The sequence below is a fragment of the Papaver somniferum genome, chromosome 11, assembly GCF_003573695.1.
Source record: "Papaver somniferum cultivar HN1 chromosome 11, ASM357369v1, whole genome shotgun sequence".
In the NCBI taxonomy this organism is placed as follows: Eukaryota; Viridiplantae; Streptophyta; class Magnoliopsida; order Ranunculales; family Papaveraceae; genus Papaver; species Papaver somniferum.
In genome coordinates, this window is record NC_039368.1 from 47,723,401 (window position 1) to 47,750,640 (window position 27,240).

Consider the following 27,240-nt stretch of genomic DNA (forward strand, 5'->3'; position numbering starts at 1 on the left):
GGAGAGGCTTTCTGCCGACCCTTCTGACTACCCTTGTTGGATTATTACCAATCATTGAAGAGATGATCAAGATGAATCTGCGAGACGTCAAGAATCATGAACTGCATAGATGGGATGACATGATTTCGAATTACGAGACCTTGCGATTCAACATAAGATGGCTTCGTCATCGTCTCGAGATGGTCAAAATTGACAGGGCAACGGCTGCTGCTGATGCGATTTCTGCTACAACTGCCATCTTGGAAGAAGAGAAGGCACTTTCCTTGGAGTCGGCAAGAGTTCAGAAAGCTGTCCAGGACTTGAAAATGAAGACTAAAAACTTTCAAAAGAAGCTTGACATGGCTGTCTATAAGAATTACTCATTGCTGGATGGTTTGCTCTGAGTGAGCATTTGAGAGAATTTTCTTTTTGTAGGTTTGAGACTGAACAGAGTAGGATGATGATTTTGTGCGATTTATGAAATACATTTCGATTTTTGAATGAATGAGCATATTGCATACTCTTTGGAGGAATGGAAATTAAATTTTGAAACATAATGAAATTTTTTTTACTGATCACTCAAGCATAATACGGCTTGAGCCACTTGCCATTGGTGATGTTTCCGTTTACCCCTCCATTAACAGCTAAGATTTTATAATATCCGCTGGATACCGCTTTGATGATCACATAGGGTCCTTCCCATTTTGGAGAGAATTTGGGAGCAGACATGTCTTGTTGAATATACTTTGTTGTTTTCAAAACCAAATCTCTTACTTGAAATATTCGAGGTCTTACCATTTTGTTGTATGCCCTGGAAACTCTTTTTTTGTAAGTTTCCACATATTTTTCCACCTTGGCCCTTCTTGATTCGAGCATGTCCAATTCAGAAATTCTTGAATTAGATACTTCGGTTTCATCCCATTGTACTCCGCCGGCCACTACGATTCTTGCAGAGGGAATCTTTATCTCAGCTGGGAGGATAGCGTCAGCAGCATAGACGAGAGAATACGTCGAAGTCCCAATTGAGCTTCTAGGTGCGGTGCGATAGGCCCGTAAAGCCATGAGAAATTCTTCATGCCATGTCCACGAGTTGTTATGAACTGTGTGGTTGAGAATTCGGATCAAGGTTTTGTTGGTGCTCTCTGCTTGTCCGTTTACTTGGGGATAGTATAGCGTGGAGAAAACCTGTTTGATGTCATATTCCTCGAGCAGTTCTGCAACATCTTTGTTGGCGAAAGGAGTTCCATTATCCGTGATGATGTGTTTAGGAACGCCAAATCTACATATCATGTATTCCTTGATGAAGGCTGCAATGGTGGTTCCAGTGGTGCTTCGAAGAGGAATTGCTTCGACCCATTTGGAGAAATACTCAATCGCTGTGATGATGTACTCATGCTGCTTTGAAGATGCTGGATTGATTTTTCCGATGATATCCAGTCCCCAGCTGTAAAATGGCCATGGACTGCTCACAGAATGTAATGGGAGACAAGGAGTGTGGATGAGGTTACCGTGAATTTGACATTGATGACATCTCTGGACATAAGCGACTGCATCGTCTTCCATGGTCGTCCAATAGTACTTCTCATGAATCTGGAGAAATAATTTCTTTTTCCCTTGGTGCTCGCCGTCGTGTATCTCCTTCAAGATTGTGGGGATTTCATGTCCGACTAGGCATCTCAGCAGACTTCCACCAAAGCTTTTGCGATATAAAATTCCTTCCAGGTAAACAAACCACTTGGCCCTCTGGGTAAGTTTGGTTGCTTCTTTCTTTTCTGACGGCGAATCATTGTCACAAACATATTTGATGTAAGGTTCTCTCCAGTCCCCAGTGTCATGGACTGTTAGTTTTTCCACATGGTGAGGTGGAGTCTGGAAATTTGGGCATGATCCTTACAGCATCCTTGACTGAGTTTCCATGGAGGGCCAATAGTATCCGAGTCTTTGAAGCCTCCTGTAAAGCGTGACTACAAGGGTTTTCCCGCATATCTCCTCATGTACGTGTTTAAGTTGTTTGATTGCTTCCTCATCTCCGAGAAACCATGATAAGGATTCTTCAGGATCGCGGTAATATAATGCTCCGTGCAACAAAAAAAAGTTTTTTGAATTCCTTGAGACTCATTTTTCCTTCAGTAAGAGAACTACTCAATTCGTGAATGACGGGTGATCGCCAGTCGTTTGTTCGAACGTCGTCGACTTGAGAAAGCAATGTAGATGATACAGATATCCTTTGCACTGTGATGGATTTATCTGACCCCTCAAATTGTAATTTGGATGCAAGAGTCTCTAGGCAGTCAGCATGCCTGTTGTTGAGTGTGAACAATACTTGCGTAAGAGAAGTGAGCTAACAGTCGTTGTGCCTCGGCCCTGAATGGAGCAAGTGTCACTTCTTTGAGAGAGTACACACCATTCATCTGGTTAACCAGCAACTTTGAGTCTCCTCTTATCTCCAGACGCGTTGCTCTCGCTTGTTTGGCTAAGGATAATCCTAAGAGGAAAGCTTCGTATTCTGCTGAATTGTTGGTGCAGTGGAAGTCTAGTTTGAAGGAATGTGAGAAGACTTCACCATATGGAGATACTAATATTCCTGCTCCACCAGTATCATTTCTTGGAGTGGCGGATCCATCAAAATATAGGAGCTATATTTCTTCTTGAATGACTAAGATCTCTGGAAACTCACCGGGCACTTCCTCATTAAGCATTGCGATGTCTTCCCCAGGGAAGGCGGCAAGTAGGTCTGCAACAGATTGTCCTTTAATTGCTCTTGGAGGGACACACGCTATGTCGAATTCTGACATTTGAAGTAGCCACTTTTTCGGTCTTCCCATTAGTGTAGGTTTTAACAGTAAGAACTTTACGGGATCGGCTTTGACCACCAGCACGACTCGGTTTGACAGTAAATAATGTCTAAATCTCTGAATAGCATGAACCAGTACTAGGCATGCTCTCTCGACTTTCGGGTATCGGAGTTGAGCATCCATCATTGTACGGCTAAAGTAATAGATAGGACGTTCAATTTCTTCTTCGTCTTCTTGAGAGAGAAGTGCTCCGATAACAACATCACTGGAAGCTGTATAAAGTATCAACGGGCGTCCCTGCACCAGAGATTTCATGACAGCGGGTGATAACAGTATCTGATGTATCTTCTGAAATGCTTCTTGTTGAACAGTCGTTCATGCAAAGTTTTCTCATTTCTTTAACAGAGGAGTGAATGAAGAAATGAGTTGATCCAACCCGGGAATAAAATGTCGAATTTACCTTGCCCATAAATCTCTTGAGCTTTTTCACGGTGCATGGAGGAGGCATGGTAGTGATGGCTTTCGTCTTGTCTGGATCAACCTTGATTCCTTCCGCAGTGACTAGGAATCCCAGAAATTTTCCAGATGAGACGCCAAAAGCACACTTTAAAGGGTTCATCTTCAACTTGTATTCTCTGCATCTTTTGAAGACCTGCTTCAGGAGGTCTAGGTGGGATGCTCGAGTCTTCGATTTCACCACCACGTCATCAATGTAGTCTTCTACTTGCTTATGCATCATGTCATAGAATATTGAAGTCATGGCTTACTAATATGTGGCTCCTGCATTCTTCAAACCGAAAGGCATCATTGTGTAGTGGAAGTTTCCGATGGGAGTCCGGAATGCAGTCTTGTTAGCGTCATGTTCGTACATCTTGATTTGGTTGTACCCGTTGTAGCCATCCATAAATGAGAATATGTCATGACAACTAGTTGCATCAACGAGCATATCAATATTAGGCAAAGGAAAGTCATCCTTTGGGAAACATTTGTTCAGGTTCTTGAAGTCCACACAACACCGAATTTGACCATTTTTCTTCTTTAATGGGACAATGTTCTCCAGCCACGTTGGATGTTGAATGGGCTTGATAAATCCCGCTGTTAGTAATTTCTGGATCTCCACCTTGATTTGTTCCTCAACATCATGTCTGAATTTCCTGGGCGATTGCTTGACCGGTTTGGAGCCTGGAGTGATGTGCAAATGGTGAGTGACTAGCTTGTCATCTAGACCAGGCATCTCCTCATACGTCCAAGCAAAGATGTCTTGATATTCTTTTAACAGGCATATCAGTCCTTTTTGTTCCTCTGGTGACAGAGCAGGGCCGATTAAGATTGGTCTTGGGTTCTCGTCTGTTCCGATGTTGATAGTCTCCAGATCATCAGTTATGGAGTCTGTGCCATATTGTAGTTATCGTGGTGCATCTTGGATCTCTTCGTCGAACGACTGCTCGCTCTGACATGATTCTTCGGGGCGGGGAGTCTCGTCATAAACCTCCCCTGTTAATTTCTAATCGTTGCGTCGAAGATAAATGACCCTTCCTTCCACATCATGACTTGTGATAAAATTAGATCTCTTATGGGTCATACCTTGATCTTGGTGACGCTTGAGTGGTGTAGCAGACGTCCTGATCAGTTCGTCACTTGGAAATGACGGTCTGTCAGCAGACTTCTAAATTGATTTCCATATCGGGAGTGGAGTATTGTACATTTTGGTCGGCGGTTCGGGTGTGCTTCTTGGTAATTCCAGGAACTCAGCGTCGCAAACCGGATTGTAAGGGGAAACTGATGCTGCTATGCGGACGATTTTGTTGTTGAGCAAAGCTTTCATGTATTGATGGTATGTTGAAGGAACCACCTTATTATCATGGAGCCATGGTATTCCAAATATCATGTGATAATCAGGATATTTCTCGATCACATGAAACTTGACTGTAGAACAGGTCCCACCTTCAAATCCGCATAAACATATCCGTATGTGTGACTCTGGCTCCCTTCAAATCCTGTCATCAATATGGGATGATGCACAATATTGTTCTTCGGGAACTTGGTTTCCTTGAGAGTCTTCGTGGCGATGAGATTTGTCGAAGCGCCCGTATCAACAAGAGCTCTCTTGAATTCAGAGTTTTTAATGAAAGCGGTTATATACAGAGCCATGTTATGTCCTTCTTTCGCCATTAGGTCTTCTTCGGTGAAGGTGATGTTGTTGATCGAATGTTCAGATGCCATGGAAACTTCTTTAACTACGAGGGACGATGGAATTATCTGCGGATCAGATGATATTTGATTGAGTGCAGCAAACGTGTTGATACGTTGGTCTTTGGAGAAGTGTAGGAGTTCACAGAGATTCTTGATTAAATGTGCAACTTCCTGATCCACCGGCTTTTCATAGGTAGTGAAAATGCTGGCTTGAGGATGATCATCGGTTGATGAGTTGTCCCTCGGTGCTAGAATTTATGAAGCAGCGGTACTGTTCAAATTCGACGTCATCCTGATGAGAAAATTAAGTATGTTGTTCATTGTCTCTTTCATCAGGTCCATGTTCCTGGTGTGAATCTCCTGGACCTGTGCCAACTCGGTCAGAGTTGGGACCTCTCCACTAACTGCACCGTCAGATGTACTGCTGGAGAAATATTACCAGTTGAAAGATTCCGGATGGGATTTTGAGTAGTTGAATTAGTCCTAAGACCAACCATTTTCGTGAAAATGTGAGATTGCAACCGAGAGATTAATCTCCCACTGTGGTCGCCAATCTGTAGATGGGGAAAAACGGTTTCCTGGTTTTTTAGAGAATGAAGAGATGACCAAGTGTGCAGGACTCTTCAACCGAGCAAACTGCCTAACCTGAAACGGATGTACTGCACGAGAGTACTTTTAAGTTCGAAAGATCAATTTGTAGGTCTCCGGCCTAAACCAAGTCCATGGTCGTTCCAGATTCAATTAGGTCACAAAGAGTGAGACAGGTTGATATGTAGGAGGGAAGCTGAGAATTGTGTGGGATCAATGATTGATCAAGGATTATGGATGTGTTGAAGGATTCTGCAATAATGGTAAACTGCTGAAGTTTTTGAATAAGATCTGATAGATTGATGAATTTCTGAGAGTGGTGACTCGGAAAATTCTTTGTTAGACCTTGTCTTCTTTTTCAATCGTGGATTCAGAGACTTATTTATATTGCTATAATAGTAAACACATTGATCCCTGCAAGTGTGACGGTTTCCTGAGTGAAATAGTGGGAAAGTGGAAAGTCGTGGTAAAATCAGTTCCATGTCGTGTGGGACCTTGATTACTCGTCCACCCACTACTTTGCTAACTCCCTCAACCGGTTACAAAACTTACGCACATTTCTCATCGTGGATAAACACACGTGCCGTAGGCCTCCAGACCAAAACACTAGTGAATATCCCCATGTGACGTGATTGATATCTCACGAACGTGGAGTCTGCAAAGTAGACGTGGATTAGTTTGTTGATTGTTGAATGCTTTAGACAGTGGGTATAAATATTATGAGTTGAGCATGATTATCGAATACTCTAGAATTCATGAATTGAACACATTGCCGTGACATGTAATTCCGTCGTGACGTGTAATTCCCATGTAACTATTGATAGCAGATCAACATGATGATGGAGTGAGAAAATATTGTTCATGTGATCAAATATTGCTTACGTGATGAATCGTTGGATACTGATAGTTTCATAAATATTTGGGCAGATGAGCAAATATTGCTCATTCGATGAATTACTGGTAATGTGACCAGATAATAATTAATTAAAATATTGGTAGCTGATCGAATATTGTATAATTAATTTAGATGTTGATTGCTGGATCAATCATAAAATTCTTAGTGTTCGAATCTACTCAGAATGGGTGATTTTTGAGCATTTGTTCAAAACCCTAATTTTTAATTTGTTGTTCATCGGTTGATGAATTACTGAAAAATAGGTAACTGGGTGACAGGAGGACCGACCACATGGGATGATGGACGACCATGTGGCGCCTGAGTGCTCGAGTGAGCATGCACCAAAGTCTTTTGTCGACCAGTTGGTGAAAAGATGATTAAATGCTGGTTTAATCATTTATTAAAATAGTGCTCCTCTCAGCATTAGGTAAAAAACCTAATTTATGGAGAAGTGAATGACCGACCAAGAAGCCATGGGACCGGCCCATGGTGGTCACGGGACTAATAATGGTTGTTTGAGCAAATTCCAAGTCGGCTGGGAAGAGTTTGGGCCCAATATGTGTGCAATTGAGGAAATTAGGTCAAGAATTGGGCATATGTATGGGACCGGCTTTTTGCTAGCCTAGGGCCGGCCTTGGATTTTCAGAAGAGTTTCATCTTGACTGAAATTCTTGGTTTTGCTCGAATGAGAATGTGTGCTCATTTGATCAATATTTTGTAAATATTAAAATAAGGATATTTTAACATTTAATATTGTCGTGTGTAGCTAGCCGGTCGAGGGACCATGTTGGCTTTTGGCTTTTTTTATGGTTTGAGCAATATTTGAGAAAATATGAAGAAACCATGATTTTTGCTCAAGTGAGGAGTTTTCATGAGTTCATAATTTTTTTTTGTGGAAATAAGGATTCCAAGGTTTGGGACCGGCCATGGCTAGGGCATGGCCCGGTACCGCACGCCTTTCCTTATTTTATTAATTTTCGTGACCGTAAAAATATGGAGAAACCCTAATTTTTGCTCAATTCAGGAAAGTTGCTTGAATGAAGAAGTCTTCATAACAAATAATAAAAATAAGAATTGCGAGGTGTTGGGCCGGCCACAGCTAGGGCATGGCCGGCCGGCTAGGTGGCTCGATCCCGCACACCTTTCCTTATTTTATTATTTTTCGTGACCCGTAAAAATATGGAGAAACTGTGAGTCTTGATCAAACAAGGAAATTTGATGAAATGAGAGAATTTTCATGAGTTCATGAAAACAAGTCAACAAAAAAAATAAGGAAAAAGGGCGTGGGGACCGGCCACGGCGGCGTGACCGGCGGGCCCAGTCCCTAGGCGCCTATTTTTTTATTTTAATATTATTTTCTCTCTCCTATTTGTGTAGGATTAATCATTCGTCCATATTTTTGGATGCTCGTTTGTGCATTATTGTTGTCTACACTTGCACCATTTTTCAGGGGCTTACACGGCGATAATCCAGATGCCCATTTGTTGAGTAATTATTGCTAATTCATGAAATTCAGTGGAGAATTGTGCATCAAATGGAGTAATAAATGTGTTGAGTATTTATTACTAATCCATGGAATTCAGCTGGGGAATTCAGGGAACGGAGTAATAAAATAAAATGGTTATCTGTTACTAATCCCTGAATCCAGCTGGGGAATTCAGGGAACAGAGTAATGAGATATAATAGATTATTTTCTAAGAATTCAATGGTGAATGTCACGGTAGAATTAATCTATTGTGGAATTGAGATATGAGATGGTTGTAGCATCATACTCGTTCTGAAATGTGTATAGTCAGGGAACAACGCGCCACGTTGTTAACGTCCTGAAGGCGTTTTGCCCCCTCAACAATTATGTATGGAGAGCCGCCCGAATCTATACACGGTCTCTCTACATAGTCAGGGAACAACGAGTGTTGTCGACATCCTGAAGGCGTTCTTCCCTCTCAACAGATAATCATGTATAGAGGACCGCCCAATTGTTCTTCTACATAGAGGGGGCACGATGAAATGCACAACGTCGAACGCTCAGCGAGTGGGAGGACTTTCGAGAATCATATTCACCGTGGATCTGAGAGGTACTCGATCAGATATCGTGAAAACGGTTTACGGGTCGTAAAATATGAATCGTCACATGCGTTCCTGAAACCGGGTCAGAAACATGCAGTGTCATGATTTTATAATTTTTTCCTTTGTCGAAAATCTACCATTAACAAACATGATTTGCAAATGTCCTAGGACTCATGAATTGAACGTTCCTGTTGAGACAGAGGTACAATTGTCGAATAAATATTGATAGTTAAGGTGAACAAATAGTGTTCATTTGATGAATTGTTGAATATTGATAGTTGAACCAATATTCCTTAGTCTGAGTAAATATTGCTCATCTGAGCAAATATTGCTCGTTTGATGAATTATTGGTAATAGAACCAAATAAAAATATTAATTTAAAATACTGTCAACTGTGCCGGGTATAATAATTAAAATGTTGACCACGGGATAAACGTAAAATTATTAGTGTTTGAATCTGCTCAGAATTATGCTTTGCAGAGCCTTGGATTCGAAACCCTAATTTTAATCAATTGCGGATGAATTGAAGATTTATTGAAAATCAACCACGGAGTGAAGGAGGGACCGGCTACATGGGATGATGGACCATCCATTTAGCGCCCAGATGCTCGAATGAGAAAATACCAAAATCTCTTGAAGACCACTTGGTGAAGGGATGATTAAATGCTAGTTTAATCATTTATTAAAATAGTGCTCATATGAGCCTTAAGTGATAAAATCTAATTATGAAGAGATAAGGGACCGACCAAGGGGTCATGGAACCAGTCCTGGTTGGTCATGGGATCGACTAGCGATCGTTTGATGAAATTCTAAGTTGTTTGGAAGAGTTTGAACCTAATATGAACAAATTAGGTTAAATAATGAAAATATGTGGGACCGGCTTCTTGCAATCCAAAGGGACAACCTTGGTCGGTCAAGGTAATATGCCCATGTCACCAAGGTGTCTGTATCCCAGTCTTGAGAATTTTAATATTTTCCTGGTGTGCATTTGAGCAACATTTGAGAAAATATGAAGAAATCAGGGTTTTTGCTGAGACTGAGGAATTTCATAAGATGAATGAATAATAATAATAAGATAAGGGATTATAAGGTGCGGGGCCGGTCACGGCTAAGGCATGGCCGCCTGACCAATGAGCCCGGTCCCACGACACCTTTCCTAATTTTATATTATTTTCATGATGTAAAGGAAATATCATGAAATTAAGGAGTTTTGTTAAAACGAAGGAGTTTCCTTAAAATGAAGGAAACAATAATAATAATAATAATAATAATAATAAAATAAGGGGCGTGTCGGACCGGCCACGACCAGGGCATGGATGTCCGGCCAATGAGCTCGGTCCCGTGAACCTTTTTTAATTTTATATCATTTTCATGATTTGAAGGAAATATCATGAAATCAAGGAGTTTCATGAGATGGAGGAAATAATAATAATAAAATAATAAGGAATCATAAGGTGTGGGACCGGCCATAACTAGGGCATAGTCGGCCGGCTAGTAGACCTGGTCCCAAGATACCTTTCCTAATTTTATATTATTTCCTTGGTGTGAAGGAAACACCATGAAACTGAGGAGTTTCCTCAAACGAAGGAATTTTGTTCAAAAGAATGGATTTTCATGAGATCAAGGAAAAATAATAAAATGTGATAAAAAAAAGAAAGAGGCATGGGACCGGCCACAGCGGCATGACCGGACGGCCGGTAGGCCCGATCCCCTAGCGCCTTAATTAATATTTTATTATTATTATTTTTCTTCCTATTTTGCATAGGTTCATCGTTCCTTCGTATTTTTGAATGCTCTTTCGTGCATTCAAGTGTTCGTTAGTGTATTATTGTTGAATACACTTGCACCATTTTTTCGGGGCTTATTCGATAATGGTTCAGATGCCCGTACGTTGAATATTTATCACCAATCCATGGAATTCTGCTGGGAAGAGCCATGAATTGAAGTAATAAAATATTATGAAGAACGTAGAATATTTTCTAGGGATTCAGTTAATGAATCTAGTGATTATAAATAATTAATTAATGGCTCTATACTAGCATATCGTCTCGGAGCATTCATTATTCAAGAATTGAGCGATATGAGCTTGTTGAAGCATCATATTTCTTTTATATAGTCAGGGAAAACATTGTTACATCCTGAAGACGTTATCGCTCTATACTAGCAGGCAAGTTGTCTAGGAGCCGTCCAATCGTTCGATTCTATATAGAAGTGATTACTGAAATTGCTCAGTATTCGTGAGATATGCCGTTGCCTCAGTTGAGAGACTACATATCCATGTATGCTCTGAGAGACAATATACTCAGTCAAAGACTCTTGTGGCATGAGTTTTCATGCTTCAATGAAAGATATGAGACTCAATACTCATCTGATTGTTGTATCAGAAATATGTAAGATTATGATTTTATGATTTTAGCCTTTGTCGAAAATCCACCATTTATACTCTCCATTTGCGTTTTTTTTTTTGGATTTGTGGTGCGCTCATAATAGAAATCTTTAACTCTCTTCCAAAACATTGAATATAGTTCATCGGGATGTTCGTGGAAGGCGGGGATGAACGATTTCACGAGCTGCATATCTTCTTCCGGATCCCATTACATTTTTTATGCTCAATGTGTGATGTGGGGGTAGTTCAAAGAGGTTTTATTTATATAGATAAGGACTCAACGCTTATATTTTTCGAATTCAATTCACATAATCAGATTTTACAAATGTCCACATAGACCAATTATGTACTAGCAAAATCATATAAAATATGTCTCGCCACAATCGGTTTTTAAAACTGCATATGTAACCCGATTCTTGGCAAAAAAAAGTTGCAGAAAAACTTCCAATTTTCCTTACTAGAATCGGATTACATGGAATGCCCACATACACTGATTCTGGAGGTAGTCAAAATTCTGTATTTCTTTGTTATTTCAGAATCGGACTTTAAAAGTATCCTTATAGACCGATTCTGAACACTTACAAACCAGGTGAATGAAATTTTCAGAATCGATCTATGTGGTGCACCCTCAAAACCCGATTCTGAAATTGTTCCCCTATAAAAATGGTAGAATCAGATTTTATATAGGTACGTGTAAACCGATTATAACAGAAAAGACTGCCAGAATCCCATAATTTCGGCACACAAATTGTAGTTAGTTCTAAGAAAACACAAGAAATTTTCAAAACAAAACAGATTCAGTCATTCGTAAACTACGGAACATAACCAAACATAATTCGACAATAAGTTTAAGACATAATTTTGGACTCCATAGTTAAAGGAATAAGTTTGGAAAACAAAGACGCCATTCATTCATCAACATCTTCATCACCATGAACATCTCCACCACGACCACGTCCACGTCCACGTCCACGACCACCTCGTCCTCGTTTAGCAGGTTGGGCAATGCTCGATGCACCTTCATATTTCCTTTGCGGTGGTTTTTGTCTTCTTTTTCTTTGTCGTCTCTGAAAAAGCGGGGGTCTAACAACCACACACAATATTTCATTCGGAAATCTGCATGGACTAACTCCAATATAATTCCAAGAGAATCAACTAGATTGTCATACTCAATCAAGGAAAAACATCCAAGAGTTATATCTCAATTTCTCAATACAGTCTTCAATCGAGAAGATAGGAAGAGAGTGCAAAAAGAATGAGGTCATTCCGAGTTCAGACGAAGAAGTTACGTCAAAAATAAGTTTACCGAATATCGACGTCACAAGCCATTTTTCAAATGGATTTCGTGACCTGGAGTAGTTTGCATACCGGTATGCGAACTGAAATCCCTGGATTTCGATTTTAAATGATGGTATGTATACCTGGTATGTGTACCATGAAGGCCAAACTTCCCGAACTACTATTTTCGACCCTGAACATTTAAAAACCTTAAACACAAATCAAGTTAGGTAGACATGAACGATACACAAGGTACATGGATCATGGTAAGCATTTTAAGCAAATAATAAAATCATAAATATTGCTCAAGTTTATACACATACCTTTTTAGAAGAATCCAATCAAACTTTAAAGTCTTACCAAAAATTCAAAATCGTACCCAACATAATATGTGTGCCCAAATTCTTATGCTTCTCTCATCGTCTACATAGCAGGGCATTCCTTGGTGAGGATGCACTTACAATACAATCAAGTTGTGTTGAGGTGAACAAAGTCTTGCTCACAACAGGTGCCATAAACCGACTTTTCCACAACTATCAATTTTTCACAATCTATAGTCTTTGGCTTACTTCGTTTCTTCTTCCACCGATTCTTGTGTTCCACTTTTGAATCATCATGAATAACATCACTTTTAGAACCTTTCATATCCAAATTCATATTTTCCAAGAAATTTGTAATTTCCAACATCATGGATTTTGCCTTCTCCATAGTCATGGAAATTTCTGGGAGATCATTCCTTTTGAAACTCAGTGCATCATTGGATTTCTTTGGTACCCACTGCAGAGTGCGTTTAGGAACAACCGGAACCTTCTTCCCATTACTCTCTTTTATATTTCTCGAAATAGAATTGGATTGACTATTCTTTTGTAAGTTAGTCTTTCTCCAATTGTAAGAATCAGATCTCGTCTTCGTTTTTACGAAGTTATCCTTTTGATAATCATTACGATTGTAAAAGGGCTTCGTATGACGTTTACAGGAAAATCTAGGTTTATAACAGCACTGATTCCTTTGCCTACAGGTTGGACATTGACAACCCGTAAAGTTAAAAATGTTATCCTTAACATGTGATCTAGGTTTAATCACTTCTTTTGACACCCAAACAAGAATATCATGAAGTTTTTCATTATAGACCAATAAAGGAATGTTCTAACCCGGATTCGTTGCTAGTACTTGGAGCATCTATTCCCTTATAGACCAATCCTCGTGTATCACGATGATTTTTACTTGCTCCTAGCATTGTGGTTAATTTTTTTAAAATAATATTGAACTTTTTCAAGTCCTTTTCCAACATCTTGATTTTGTCAAGAGCATTAGTTAAATCAGCCTCAAGTTGCTTTTCTCAGGAGAGAAAAACAATTTCTTTGTTTTTGAAATAACTCTATTAAGAGTTAATCCTTGCTTCAGATTCTGCAAGTTCCTCTTCCAACAAGATGTATTGATAAACATTATCACATTCAAGTGACTTCTACTCCGTAAATCCTTTTAAATTTCTTGTTTTCTCAACACAGAGGAGTCAGAAGAGGTGTGACATGAGAAGTTGTCATCTTTTTATTTTCGAACGAATTCAAAAGCTTAACATGCTCTGAGACTTCCTCATCAACATCTCTATCAATATCTGAATCACTTTCATCAGTAAGTTCATCCAACTGTTCTTCTATATGTGTTTCCCAATCAATGGTTTCTACATCAAGAGAATGTTTAGATATTGATTTAGATATGAGAGTTCTCTCGGGTGAATCCAAGCTTTGAAAAACATCTGGTAATTTCTGACTTGGTACGTTATTAGAGATAGACTCGTCCATAATAACCAGATTGCAACAAACACAGACTTATGGGATCTTAGCGTGTTTGCCTGCTCTGATACAAATTGAAAAAGCGGGGGTCTAACAACCACACCCAATATTTTGTTCGGAAATCTGCATGGACTAACTCCGATATAATTCCAAGGGAATCAACTAGACAGTTAGACTCAATCAAGAAAAAACATCCAAGAGTTATATCTCAATTTCTCAATACAATCTGCAATCGAACAAATAGAACTCTGTGATCCAATTGATATAAGAAATAAGGAAAATTGAGAAATATATGCCTGTTTTTTAAAACTTTTCAAATATAGGCCTATTTCCATTTTTTCCATCCACTTTTATTAACCTTGGTAAATATCTCACGATTTTGGTCAATTTCTCATTGACCGATAAGAAATTTTGATAGTTGTTTACTTAATTACCCTTCAGTCATGCAAAGAAGGGGAAGAAATGTCATGTGCAGATCATACGTGGGTTTTGGACACGTGTATGGCCGTTACTTTTCAATCTCATAGTTGAGATCTCTGGAATATCAATAGCTTAAATGAAAAATATTTAATCTTTATTCCATGGACGTGCATGATACATTTTAAGATTTTTTCTAAAGGTTGCTTACACATTTCATACGTTTCAATATTTACTCTTTAACTTTGTGCTGCTGCTGATACTTGAACTGATAAACCATTCACACCTCAACTCATATTTACTATGTTGGAAGATAGATAAGAGAAGAAGATATCTTGTATGTAGGAGGATAGATCTCATTTTTATGGTGGATAAGTGATACGATAAAGAATGAGTCGTTGAGTGGTGGGGGCCATTTTTTGAGTTGCCACGTGGAAAATAGTGATGAAGTGTCAAAATTCACCACGTGTACAGGTTGCACAGTGTCCGATCCGAGTTGCAGCTAGAACTCAGTGATGCAGAGGACTTTTAAGTCTTATCTATACTTAACGGCACTAACTTTCCGTTAACCGCTTTTGGTCAAAATTGGCATATATTTGAAAACTTTTGAAAAACAGGCATATATTTGAAAATGAAAAAAAATAACAGACATATATTTCTAAATTTCCCAAATAATAACTTGAACGGTATCAAAAACCAATGTTCAAGTGTCTCTTAGAGCAATGCTCGGTCGAACTCGCAAGCATTGCTATCTCAAGCTTGTTTGTCAAGTTTAGTTGCCAAAAATATAAGTCTTGATTTCTAGTCTACTTATAGCTAAGTCTCGGACTAGGGTAATAAGTGTAGTTGAGCTCTAAACTCCATGGTGTTCATCATGCAAAGACGAAGAACTACTCAAGGAACTGGTGGAACTTCATCGACAAAAAGGTATGTGGAGACTTGAACTTATCTATCACACAAAAGTCTATCTATTATATCTTCTATCTTGAGACAAAAGTCGTATTGCTATATAGACTTCAATTATACACATTTGTTATTTCGAGCCGAGTTTATCTCGCTTAACTATTTCTGGAAATATGTTTTGGTAAGATTTTGCTTTGGCCAAGTTCATCTTTACTAGTGACGAAAGTCAAGTTGATTATTTCAATGTCTTGAAAATCGCTTTGATGAAAAATAGTTTGTGAATAACAACTATATAACATCCTCTAAGAATGTTTCAATGATTGAAATGAGAGTTTAGAACATGTAACTATCTTTGGATATAAGCATAGTGTGTTTTCACATTTGTGTAAAACTCCAAAACCGGGAACCCAAAGTATGCGTACCCGTACGCGTATTGGCGAAAAGTTCACGTCCGTGAATTTCTACTGGAGTTTGGAAGTGAAACAAACTTCATCCGGTTACTTAAGTACGGGTACCTGTACGCATACTTAGGTAGGTTACTTTTTAACATCGGTTTGTTCATGAACTCAAACATATATATATATTAAGAAATGCAATCTTTGCAAACCATGGCTATAATGTTCATGAATCGATTCGATTGAATCAAAACCGATTTTACTTCGATTGTGTCTTGTACACTTCTATTAGATCTAAGCAATTGAACAACTTGATTAAGATTTTTGATTGTGGTTGTTGTAGTAGTAAAGATTCGAACTCTAAGACTTGTTAAGATTAATTTTAAAGGAATAAAATAGAGAGTTATTGGGTCTAGGATTCGGCCAAACTCATATCAATAGGTTCAATTGTTCATTCTCAAACAATTATCGCTCGACAAATAAAACAACATCGACTCTTATTCTTGCCAAGGTAGATTCTCCAAACATTAATTATAAATCATAAGCATGGGACATCAAACATCTAAGCAAGCATGACCCATCTAATAAAATAATAACTAATTTTTTCAAATCATAATTCTATTTTAATTAAGTGCAAAAGTCAAATAGAAAATAAAACAAATTCACCCAAGTATGAAGTCCGGCTTCCTCCGTCGACCCAGTGTTGGGGTTTAGCTCCACATGGTGAAACATTCTCAAACTAATATTGCATTGCTCAAAAAGGTGTTTACAAGGAGAAAAGGTATAAAAGCAGGGCTTTTGTAACAGTTATAATTGTTACAGATACAACAATAAACTGTTACTGACGATGCAGCTTCTACGACTGTCACTATGTGTCGCAACCACTGTAAATATACGACCCACGGCTAAGTGTCGTTGTCACTGTTGGAAAACGACTGTCTTTGCAAGCCTGTTCTTCGTTCTTCACTGTTTTTCTGCTGCTGCTGCAGAGAAATCTGCAGCAATTCTCTCGACTCTGTAGCCTCCCCAATCACTCGATATCCTTCTAGGATTCCCAGCAACTTATTTATACCCATAGCGACTCCAAATATCTCGAGTAAATGCAAAATATTTTTGATTATTCTTCATGCAAGGTACGGGTATTTTCTTCCTTTTTTTATCTCCTCACGCGCTCTGCTGGTATTGACATGTTCCAATTACTTTGATACACGACTCTTGAATGAATTGAACTCCATCCAGCCACATGCTACCACCAAGAATATCTCAACAAAATACCAAAAATATCTCTCGAGAATATTCTTTCACTGTTTCAACCAATCTCCACGTTGCAACCATATTTGATCAATTCCAACACAGATACCTTCCCTGTTTGAATGAAACAGGTCATTCTGCAACCAATTCCCACCAAAAATACGATTAAATTTCAGCCAAATCACTTCCACAAATACACGCAGATACAGTCAAACCCGTGAACCCTGTTTTCTTTGGATCCAACTATCCAGCCAACCTGGATTGATTCTAAGACCCTTACCGGCAATGTTTCACCTAATGGAGTTATCCCAAACAAGTATAGCCATTAAATCTCACTACAAAGCTTCGAATTCTCATACCCTAATTCTGGTCCGTGAAGAACAACTTTCCCGCCAAAACTGTGTTGCTTCAGATCCATGATTCTATCAAACCCAGCCAAAGTTTATGAATTCCATCAATCATACCAACCCTGTTAAGCTTTAACAGACTCACCCAAGAAGTTTCAGCGATTGAATCTCATTATTCACACCACAAACACAAACCCTAATTCTGTTCCGTGAAGTTCAAAATTTCCCGCCAAAACTCAAAATTTGAATTGTTGAAGATGAAGTGCCCCTATCCTGAACTGGGGTGCGAATAGCAGATGCCTTTTGGGGTGACCTGGGGTGCTGGTGGCTCTCTAAAAGAGTCACAAACTATACCTGCAAGTGCACAGGGTCTAGTGTATAGAACAGGGCAAGCAGGGTCGAACCACAAGGACTTGGGTGTGTATTGAAGCTACAATTTAACTACTACTGATTCAAATTGAGGGTAACCAAAAGGGGGGGTTTGTGTCGATACGACAAAGACGTTGGCAGAGATTACAACAGTAAAATAAAGATGCAATTACAGAGATGTTAACACTGAGAATAGAGATACTAGGAATGTCAAATCCACCACTAACTCACTCTATATATATTCAGCTAATCATACTACTCTTGTCCTTGTAACAGATAAGGGAGATGTGTCAATTCTACCACTTACCTAAGGTGTTTCACCAATGGATGTCTCAAGTGCAGCTTAAAAATCAACCCAAAGCGCACTAATTGTCTATTTAAGTACAACTAGTCAAAGGATTCATCACAGTCTCTAAGGCATGAGCTGCAGCACTATCAACACAGTTTTATCCTAACTACACTGGATGCCTGACATACAATGTGAGAGTAAAGCATTGATGCACTGAAAGTGAAACTATCCTAACAATTTTAAACATTCAAGAGTAATACAATTCACATGAATAACATAGCTGAGACTCAGGGTTTCATCTACACCCTAGTAGAGTAAATTAGAACATAACTAACATGATGAATCACATGAACATTAACATAACAAGAACATGAACATAACAGTGAAAAATAGAATTGCAAAAAGCATAACATAACAGGACATTGAAATTGAAATTGACCCAATTAGGGGGTATCTCGGCTAACCAAGAACACCTCAACAGTAATACCCAGCCCTCAATTTATACAAAAAAGGAATGACGAACCCTAATTCCCAAAACCGAGAAAACTAGGGTTAGGGTTTACCTAAAATTCTTCACCCACGTCGACGACCCATGCTCTCTTCTTGTTCCTCCTGCTCTTCCCATGCTTCTATTGCTTCTTCTTCCATCTCTGTCATGCCTATAACTCTATTTCCCTAATTTCAAAACCCTAAATTTGAGAGGGTTTGTGAAACTAGCGAAATAGGCTAATAGGATGATGATGGGTTTCGATGTCTTTGATGTAGGGTGGCTATGGTGTTTGGTGATGAAGCGGCAGTGGCAGAGGTGGTGTTCTGGTGGTGGCAGGACATGGTGGAGGTGATGGAGTTGCAGAGCAGCTCTCTGCAACAGGGTATGGAGGAGAAGAGGTCGAGTGATTTTGGGTTAGGGGGCGTTTGGCTAGGGGTATAGGGTGTTCGATACTTAGGTGTTAGGCGGGTTCAGCGAGGTTCGATGATCTGCGACAAGGAGCGATGGATGGGAAGATGGTAGGTAGATCGGACGGCTAAGAGAGAAGCAGTTTGTAGCGACCGTTGGATGTGGAACACAACGAAGTCAACGGTGCTAGATTAGGTTAGGTGCTGTAGTGTTGGGCGGAATCATCGGGATTTGATGCACAGTGATGAGGTGACCGCTGGATTCAACTACCATCTAATCTGAAGGCTTGGAATTTCAGCGCTGTGGTGCTTGGCAGAGACTTCCGATTTTGATGCTCTATGAAGGAGCGACCGTCGGATGTTTCTGAGAACTGATCTGATGGCTGAGAACGGAGGCGCTTTTGTGTGTAGAAAATGAGGTTGTGCGCACCATTCTTCGCGGCTTCCTTGCGTAATTTCTCCCGGCTTTTCACTACTTTTCTGCTCTTTTCGCTCGCCACTCATCCAACTTTATTTATTACCTAAAAATGCAAAATTAATAAAAATATTTATTCTTGAAAACAATGAAAATACAGAATATGGGATAAAATGTAGAATTAATGCACAAAAGATGAGTTAAAATGCCAACAAAAAGGGATAAAATATACAATATTTGGCACTCATCAAATACCCCCAAACCTGAATTTTACTTGTCCTCAAGTAAAACAAAACTAAGGAAATCCTAACTATACCACTGTCGCTGGTCTCTCGAATGCATTTAGCGTATGCACTAAGCCTTTTAAACCACTAAGTGTCCCTAGTGGACGAGTTGAAGTCTCGTGAAGGTTTACCAGAGGTGTGCCTACAAAACCTAAGGACAAAATATGAGCTCAGATTCCATCAAACGTGACATGTGCAAAACAGTTAAGCTCACAGCAAAATGGAGATGTCAATCTAGCTATCGAAGGCACAATCCTAGCACTGATAACAAAAAGGACATGTGATAAGAGTGTAAAGTGTATCTACACATGTGTAAAGAAAGATCTGAAGTTATGACTACTAATCACCAAGAGATAGTTTCTCAGGCTAAGAACTGAGGTCGAAATCTAGCTAGCTGTCCGGACTTTACGAGAATTGTGAATGAGTTGGAGGTATTTCACAATTTCTCGCGTTGTACATCAATGGCATACACCCTCCTTGCTTATTACAAAAGAAACAACAAAAGATGACTATTTACATGACTCTTATTTACATTGACATTCTCTTTTATTTTTGGAACAAGAGATGATGGAATTGATAAATACTTGATTTTTTTTGTATTTTTCTGATATTTTTTTTCTTTTTTTTTTTGAATTTTTTTTTTTTTTTTTTTTTTTTTTTTTTGAAAAGGAAACACTTTTGATACATACAAAAGGAAACAAAAGATTACATGACACTTTGCAAGAGGTAGCCCTTTTTGATGCACCCAGTTAAATTCGATGGTTGTCTTTCTTAATGTAACCTCCACCTTCTATCCCAACCAACCAAAGAACAAGCTAGTCAAGTTTCGTTCAGTATTCTAAAGTGATTGGCAATCGTAACTTCCTATCAAACACCTTGAAGATCGAGGCCATACATGTATTGGTAGATCGTGCGCGTGCAAATTTCTTATCACTATGTGAATTGTGCTAGAATCAGGGTGCCTAAATATCTAGACTAAGACTCCTAATAATACATATTTGCACAAGAGTCAACATTTCAAGGTAAATGAGCTCCATTTTTATGATTTTTTCATTTTTTTAATTTTTTTTTTTTTTTGAATTTGATTTTTCAATTTTTTTTGGAATTTTTCAATTTTTTTTCAAAAAGAAGAAGGAGTTCGTTTTCAATTATAGCATATTATCATGGTATCTACTCTATACCCCCAAACCTAAACTAAACATTGTCCTCAATGTTTCAAAATATAAAAATTAAATGCAACATATGGAAAGGGACATGCTGAGTAGAGTAAAAGGAGAGAGAATACCCGATTCGTCGAAAACACGAAAACTCCGTTATTCAAGGCAAATCCAACATTTTCAACCGAGATCATATTGGATTAGCAAAAATATACAAAAGGAACAAAAGGGTTTTTAAAATTATCTACTGGATTATATACAAAAAATTCACCATACACTAACAATCTAAAGAGTTGAGGATCAACCCAAAAGACAAAGTGTAGACATTTCAACAGCTTCACACAATAATAATATAGAAACGCAAGTGAAACTGTGAAACAAAATGAGCTACCCCCAAACCTGGATTTTACAGAAGATATAGTTTTGAAAACAAAATCGCGCAGTTTCGGGGGTTCATCATGCAAAAGGTCTAGCTCGAAATGAACTGTGCTAGGGACGGGCAAACATGCTAATTCCAACTGTGGTTCCTCAGATGTATTATACTTAGAAGCGAAATAATCCAAGAGGACTTGGGAAGCACACAGTTCCAAACCTAAGTTGGGCATTCTCAGAAAAATTGGTTTTACAATATTGGTACAAACCAAATCTAGGTTGGGTGGAAGGCCATCATATTGTGACTCGTGTAGGAGGATAGGCACATCATTACTAATCACATCAACATCTCCTAAGTCTTCTACAAGTGTCACAACATGCTCACAATCATCAAACAGTTTAGCAAGTTCACACTCAGAATCATCAACATCATCAATGAATTCATTCTCATGCATTGGCAAATCAGGAGAAATATCACAATGTGACCTAGGTAGAGAATCAGACACATCAAATATATTTTCATGCATATTAGTGTCTACAGAAGATTCAACTATTCCTATGTCATGTTCATCTTCACAGAATAATTGTACGAATCCCATGTCAATATCAAAATCATATGAATTACAATGAGTATCAGAAAAAACAACATTCATGAAGGTCGAGGGCGAGAAGCCATATGTTATTGAACCAACAGGTTCCACAATATTTTCATGTTCTTCTAACACATCATCATAATCATCATAATCATCATCATGGTAGCATGCATATTGGTCCTCATTAAAAGTGGTGGTGTCGTTAGTCGATTCATGTTCCTCTAAACTAGGTTCATATTCAACATCATTTACATGAATGGGACTAGACACTTCATTAGGGACAACATACATTTCCTCATGAATTTCCTCCTTTTGTAGGTGAAGCAAAATCTGATCTAAATATGCCTGAATTCGTGATGTAGATCTATCGAAGTTTTGCTCACTAAGTCTTAAAGCTTCTGTGGTGGAGTCTAAATTCATGGGAGTACAAAATTCTTCATGTTCAAATTGTGGTGAATGGTACATGTATGCATGGTCATTAGGGTCTACAAAATATTGATCGCAACCCTCAAAGGATTGATTATGGTCCCAATGACTACCATTCTCACAATTCATGGGCATTTCATACATTGGATTTTCTCTTGATGGCCTAAAATTATGCAAAATATGACAATGCTCAACAGGGTGGTCTAAACTACCACATGCGGGACATGCATAGATTTCAGGTTGCCTAAGAAAATTAGATGTGACAGATTCCTCATGTGATTGCATTTCTAAAGCTGCGATTCGAGCTTCTAATTGATCCATCAGAGATGATTGTGTGAGTGAGGCACTAGCAAAATGTTCATTTTCACGTTGCGATAAATGATGCATGTATGAATAGTCATTAGGGTTCATGTATTGCGGCTCGGGACTTTGAAAATGTCCATAATAATTCCTATAACTATTGACATCATGGTCTGTGGGAGGTTCATAACGTGAAGTTTGTCCATACGCAAGTTCTCTAAGGGATTTGTTGTATTCCCCAACTGTAGACCAAGATCTAGACATGATTGGCTCAAAAGCTAAGTAAAGAATGTACAAAGCTCAGAATTTGGTTTTTAATGGGTTTGGATTTTTGGGAAGAATTTGGTTTTTATGGGTAACATTTGGTTTTGTCGGGTTTGAAAAGAAATTTGGTTTTTAATGTTGGGAGCAAGCCCACATTGGTGGGAGAAATTGTGTTGCCAAGGGAAGGTGAACTAAGCCCACAATGTGTATGCAAACTGAAGCCCAATGCAGCTTTTGAAATAGCTTAACTGTTGCTTGTTTGGTCGGAGGCCCAGTTGGGCTTTCAAAAGTTCAGTTTTTCTAATTTAAAACTACAGGCCCAAATCAGTCTAACATCACAAACCCACAAGCCATTAAACAAACAAGCCCACAAGTAATTAAGATTACAAGCCCAACAAAAAAATGGAAAAAATTATTACAAGCCCACAAATGAAAAATGGAAGCCCACAGGTTGGGTTCTCTTAATGGGTTTAGGCTTACTTGCTTAAGCACAGCCCAGCTGCTCAGTTTGGTTGCAAAAGCCCAGTTGGGCTTTGGATCATCCTAAGCTTTGGTCTTTGTTGAGGCCCAGTTGGGCTTGGTTCAACTTGTGCAGCTTACAGCCCAGTTGGGCTTTGGCTTTCCTTTGGCTTTACAACAGAAGCCCAGTTGGGTCAACCCAACAGCAACAGGCAGCTTGGAGAAGGCAGCACCAGCAAGAATGGCTAGCTGCACCTCAAGTTCAGCACCACAAGTTCAGCAATAGCAGCTCAGCAGCAAGGCAGTAGCAGGATCAGGAGAAGCAGCTCAGTTGAGGTAGCTGGAAAGAAAGCTGCAGCAGCACAGCAGCTTGGCAGCCAAGGCAGCAGTCAGCAGCAGCATCAGCTCCACAGGAGCACTTCACAGCAGGTACCTGGACTCAGCAAAGATCAGTTTCTTTCAGCTGCACTACACAGCAGCTACTAAAACAGCAAGTTAATCTAAGATGCAAGAATGCAATGCATGATGCAAGATATGCAGTGCAGAGAATATGCAAGATGAATATGCAAGTGAGGCTAGATGAATTAAATGCAAGGAGAACAACAAATAAGAATGCTTCGAAAACACCACGCCAATTCCCCGGCAGCGGCGCCAAAAACTTGGTGGCTCTCTAAAAGAGTCACAAACTATACCTGCAAGTGCACAGGGTCTAGTGTATAGAACAGGGCAAGCAGGGTCGAACCACAAGGACTTGGGTGTGTATTGAAGCTACAATTTAACTACTACTGATTCAAATTGAGGGTAACCAAAAGGGGGGGTTTGTGTCGATACGACAAAGACGTTGGCAGAGATTACAACAGTAAAATAAAGATGCAATTACAGAGATGTTAACACTGAGAATAGAGATACTAGGAATGTCAAATCCACCACTAACTCACTCTATATATATTCAGCTAATCATACTACTCTTGTCCTTGTAACAGATAAGGGAGATGTGTCAATTCTACCACTTACCTAAGGTGTTTCACCAATGGATGTCTCAATTGCAGCTAAAATATCAACCCAAAGCACTAATTGTCTATTTAAGTACAACTAGTCAAAGGATTCATCACAGTCTCTAAGGCATGAGCTGCAGCACTATCAACACAGTTTTATCCTAACTACACTGGATGCCTGACATACAATGTGAGAGTAAAGCATTGATGCACTGAAAGTGAAACTATCCTAACAATTTTAAACATTCAAGAGTAATACAATTCACATGAATAACATAGCTGAGACTCAGGGTTTCATCTACACCCTAGTAGAGTAAATTAGAACATAACTAACATGATGAATCACATGAACATTAACATAACAAGAACATGAACATAACAGTGAAAAATAGAATTGCAAAAAGCATAACATAACAGGACATTGAAATTGAAATTGACCCAATTAGGGGGTATCTCGGCTAACCAAGAACACCTCAACAGTAATACCCAGCCCTCAATTTATACAAAAAAGGAATGACGAACCCTAATTCCCAAAACCGAGAAAACTAGGGTTAGGGTTTACCTAAAATTCTTCACCCACGTCGACGACCCATGCTCTCTTCTTGTTCCTCCTGCTCTTCCCATGCTTCTATTGCTTCTTCTTCCATCTCTGTCATGCCTATAACTCTATTTCCCTAATTTCAAAACCCTAAATTTGAGAGGGTTTGTGAAACTAGCGAAATAGGCTAATAGGATGGATGGGTTTCGATGTCTTTGATGTAGGGTGGCTATGGTGTTTGGTGATGAAGCGGCAGTGGCATAGGTGGTGTTCTGGTGGTGGCAGGACATGGTGGAGGTGATGGAGTTGCAGAGCAGCTCTCTGCAACAGGGTATGGAGGAGAAGAGGTCGAGTGATTTTGGGTTAGGGGGCGTTTGGCTAGGGGTATAGGGTGTTCGATACTTAGGTGTTAGGCGGGTTCAGCGAGGTTCGATGATCTGCGACAAGGAGCGATGGATGGGAAGATGGTAGGTAGATCGGACGGCTAAGAGAGAAGCAGTTTGTAGCGACCGTTGGATGTGGAACACAACGAAGTCAACGGTGCTAGATTAGGTTAGGTGCTGTAGTGTTGGGCGGAATCATCGGGATTTGATGCACAGTGATGAGGTGACCGCTGGATTCAACTACCATCTAATCTGAAGGCTTGGAATTTCAGCGCTGTGGTGCTTGGCAGAGACTTCCGATTTTGATGCTCTATGAAGGAGCGACCGTCGGATGTTTCTGAGAACTGATCTGATGGCTGAGAACGGAGGCGCTTTTGTGTGTAGAAAATGAGGTTGTGCGCACCATTCTTCGCGGCTTCCTTGCGTGATTTCTCCCGGCTTTTCACTACTTTTCTGCTCTTTTCGCTTCGCCACTCATCCAGACTTTATTTATTACCTAAAAATGCAAAATTAAGTAAGAAAAATATTTATTCTTGAAAACAATGAAAATACAGAATATGGGATAAAATGTAGAATTAATGCACAAAAGATGAGTTAAAATGCCAACAAAAAGGGATAAAAATATACAATATTTGGCACTCATCAGGTGCCCCTTAGTAATTGAGGTGCCCCTTATCCAACTGTGAGAGTTCGAATAACACGAGTCCTCCGGGGTACAAAAACCACTTTTCGAGCAACTTTCTCCAAAAGAGCTTATTTCACAAAAACACCTACAAACAAGTTTATTAGTGATAAAATGAGTCCCAGCTAATGTATTTATGGGTGAAAATGTGTCGCACTTTCGTGCTCACCAAATTCCCCCACACTTACATTTTGCTAGTCCTCGAGCAAAACAGAAAACTGACCCGCTACACAGCTGGTCATATAATAAGAGACATCGAGAGACCCGCTACACAGCTGGTCATAATTTTTTTTTTTTAAGACCCGCTACACAGCTGGTCATATAATGCAAGAATAAAGAAAAAACCCGCTACACAGCTGGTCATAACCCTAACAATCATTTTTTTTTTATATATAGACCCGCTACACAGCTGATCATTTTTTCTTTTTTTTGAAAACCCGCTACACAGCTGGTCATAACATGCAAGGAAATTCCTGAAAAAGAAAAGTAAAACGTTAACCACTCCCCCACACTTAAACATTACATTGTCCTCAATGTAATTGAGTCATCCAATGCAAAATTTAAGATGGGAAATCCATAAGATTGAAAAAAAGCAAACGAACTATAAAAATAAAAATAAAATAAAATACACCTACTGGAATGTACAAAAAAGGATCCCCAAAAATTAACAACCTGAAAATTTGGGGATCGACCCAAAATACAACATTTGTAAATGACAGCTTCACACTTATGTTATAACGATGCGGAGACATTGAAACTATCAAAAACAAAGATTTACCCCTAAACCAAGTTTTTACTGCACAAGGAAGTGCGTAAAGAACAAAATATGGGGATACTATTGGGACTGGGAAATTGTCAATGGGCTCATGCACGGTATTAGAAACAGGGACGTCCTCTGGGTATTTGGATGCAAAGTATTCCAACAAAATTTTTGAAGCACATAATTCTAACCCTAAATTAGGTAACTATTGGAAGTCTAGGGGACTAGAAACAACCTCTAAGTTGGGTGAAAGATCTTGCGAGATAGGTTCTTCTAATAAATTAGACGAATCATCTACATAATCATTCACAGGGTCATCTATATATTCAGTATGGGACAGAGAGTCACTACATTATTCATCATCATCAACAGCAAATAATCTTTGACATTCAAGAACTCTCAATCTCTGTTCCAAACTAGGTGGTGTGTGTTTATAATACTTCTCGTATATCTCTAAAGGAGATTCTTCACTTACCACATGTGGATCAAAAACTCCATACCGTTGCCTCTGCATGTATTCACCAAGCGTCATCTCAGATGAGGATGCATGCTGATTTGAATTTCTACGCTTATATTCTTCCAATGTCATCTTAGGTGACGTCTCCTCGGAAGAAGTCATCATCCTCAAAAATTCCCTGAAAATTTACATGGCCATGAGAGAAGGACTTTAAAAACTTGGATCTTTGCAACTTGTGATGTCTTGGTATCATGAATTCCAACAACTTATATCATTTTCTCTTATAACTTCTTGTAACTTAGTCTTCAACTTT